A 3443-nucleotide genomic window follows, 5' to 3' on the forward strand; every position below is an offset into this window, starting at 1 on the left:
GAGATTTAGGTACGTGGAACTGAAGATTAAAATACTGTAAATAAGAGATCTGGATAAGTTATGTCAGTTCGAGAAAATGTGGAACCAATAATAAAACTGGTCAAAAATGGTTTTGCATGCAATATTATTGTTAAAATAATGAAATAAAAAGATGACCTTGAATAAATCTATTGGGAAATATAGATGTGAAAAAAATCGATCAAAATAGAAAGACGCAACTCAAATATAATTAAATTGGGAGTTTTTGAACTAGTAGTCCAAATATCTAAATGTATAAAGCAAGTGAGGGTACAAATGAAGTAGTTTTGAAAAAATGGAATAAAATATGAAGTTTGTGCTAAGTCCGACATTGATTATGAAAAGATATAATATTCTTTTGCGGTGGATACAAAACCTTTAGATATATTATCAAACTAACAGTTCATAAAAGATTTAACTTGTATCTAATGGTTGTTGTTACAACTTTTATGAATCACTATATAGTAAAGTTTATATTAAAATTCTTGAAGGATTTAGAATGCTAGAAGCATATTAAAATTCTCGAAATTGTTCATTTATATGAATTGAAATAATTTGAACATATGTGGTAAATTTTACTTATTAAATAATAGTTGAAGGAGGATTGTAACACCCCAAAATAGGGCCTAGGAGTTTTAAGGGTATTTTAGGAATTTTGGCCGATATGAAATTGGAATTTCATAATGTTAGTATTCAATAATGTTTTCGACAATGGTTTTCATAAACTTAAGTTAATTTCTGAAAATGAATTTTAAATATCCTTATTTTTCGAAAATTGATTGAATTCTAACATGGTCAAAACTGAGAGTCTTTATGAAGCAAATTGCCCAGGATTTTAAAATCAACCTAAAGAACCCCCTTTCCTAGCTTGTTTTCATGTTAAACCATCCCCAACATTGAGTTGTCGTCCCTTCTTGCTCTCCCAACTCTCCCAATCGATTTTACTTCCCAATCCTAATCTCTTTTGATTTCCAACATCCTTTAAGCAATAAATTCCCATTGAAACCAAGAAAACACTCAAAAATCTCTTTGAATTGATCATCTTCTCCAAACGTGGGTTTTCTTGAATTTGTGTCAATCTGTATTTTTCTTTCATACAAGGTAATCAATCATCTTCATATTAGTTTTAAATGCTATTTAGACTTTTAAATCAAATTTTTAGCCATTAAAACGCATGTTGTAGGGGAATAAAATAGAGTCTTTAATGGTGAATTTTGAGTTTGTGGATAAAAACTTAGTTTTAAAGTGTTTTTCAATAAGTTTTAACCTAATTAGAAGCTTTATAAATTAACTTTGAAGTTTTGTCAAGGATTTCTCGAGTTTTAATGAATTTTTGTTGTTATGGCAAAAAAATTATCGAAAAATTTTGATACCTTGAAACGTGTAGTTTTGTGTAGTTTAAAGGTTGAGAATTATTCGTAGGTGAATATGAGGATGAATGAAAACCGTTTCGTATGAAAAGATTAAGTGTAGACCGAGTTATTCGAATTTTAAGGTTGTCATGCTAAAGGGTTTAGTTATATGAGAATATAGTTTAAGCTTGTATTTGGGTTGGTTTAAGTAAGTCCTTGGTTGTTACTTAACTGCATATATTGTGTGATTTTTGTGTGTGAAGCCTCAGATTCATTAGAGCCTACTACAAGTTGAAGGAAGAGCTAGTTATAGCTCTCAGTTTTCAGCGAAAGTTGATAATCGGTGAATGTTTTAGAATCGCTGCTTGTAGATGATTCGTTGTGTATTTGGGAATTTAGAGGTAGCCTAAACCCCTACTCTAAATTCTGAGTGTAAGTGTTCTTTTACCTATGCTAAATATGTGATAAATATGGTTGTGAATTGTGATAAAGTGAATTATGATGTGATGAAATATAAACATGTTGTGATGACTGTTGTGACTATAATTATGAGGGTATGTTATTTATGCCATGTGAAAGTGTGTATAATATACTCATTAAGAATTCTAATCATATAAATTATAACTCATAATTATTTTTTTACAAATTTTAATGTTTTCTAAATTAGAACAGGGGACTTCAGAAATCATTCTGGCCCTGTCACACTAAAATTCAAATATCTCATAATATAAAATTTCTTTGCCTGCACTGTTTCTTTCATATGAAATTAGACTCAATAATATTTAATTCTATATCCCATTCACTCTCTAATTCCATTTCTACTAATTTTGGTGATTTTTCAAAATCATGTCATTGTTGCTGTCTAAAAACTATATCATTGCAAATTTTTACTCTTTTATTATTTCTTTGTATTAACTATCATTTAGGCATACATAACATCAAACATAATCCTAATTAGCCATTTCATAAAGACATACACACAAAATTACTAAGTCTCTATACATGCCATAACTTAAAACGTTTGTCAATGAAAATACTCAATTGGTAACTTGATAGTTGATAGTGTGAAGCGATCTTCCACGACCTCGAACCCGAGCTTGTTTGATAAGACTCTGGAACAAAGGAAAGGAAAGAGGTAAGATTATAAAGCTTAGTAAGTTCACATGTAAAATAACAATCATTAGTAATGAATTTAGTTTATTACTAAGCTTTCATAATTTGCATACATAATGCTAAGTTCATACTTTCCCATATTACTCATCGGTAACCTTACCAAAAGCTCAGAATAAAAAAAATAAAGCACCTTACTTAATAGCTTGCTTACGTACCTGCAACATCTCATTTAACACATTAATACTCTTTCATAATATAGGCATATTGCCAATCATGTCACAAAGCATCATAAATATAACTGAAAACTTATCACGTACTTAATACTTGAATGTACTCATTAAAATACTTTTAATATCATCAACTTATAACCTCAATATTATTAAGCCTTATGTACATACCTGTGCCTAGTCATAATACTCACATATCCTACTCTTGCTTATCTTGAGCATACTCCTTGAATTTCCCATTGAACTACTTGTAATATTAGGGATGTTCGGGATATTTCATACACCTGGTAGGACGCCAATGTCATATCCCAGATATGGTCTTACATGGGATCACATCTCTAGCCGATGCCATGTCCCAAACATGGTCTTATACTAACTCTTCTTTGTCCGTGCCGATGCCATGTCCCAGACATGGTCTTACACTAGCACTCCCCAGTCTGTGCCGATGCCATGTCCCAGACATGGTCTTACGCCGAAGCCATGTCCCAGACATGGTCTTACACAGGCACTCCTCGGTCTGTGCCGATGCCATGTCCTAGACATGGTCTTACACTGGCACACTTACTGTCATGGTCCAACCATGGTCTTTTCCGTCAATTCTTTCTTAATTGCCATGTTATAAACATGGACTTTTTCGTCAATTCTTCCTTAATTGCCATGTTATAAACATGGACCTTGAGATATCAATGCTTTGACAAATCATAGCTGAAACATACTTGTTCAAATTCTCAAG

Source organism: Gossypium raimondii, chromosome 2 (assembly GCF_025698545.1).
Source record: "Gossypium raimondii isolate GPD5lz chromosome 2, ASM2569854v1, whole genome shotgun sequence".
Taxonomy (NCBI): Eukaryota; Viridiplantae; Streptophyta; class Magnoliopsida; order Malvales; family Malvaceae; genus Gossypium; species Gossypium raimondii.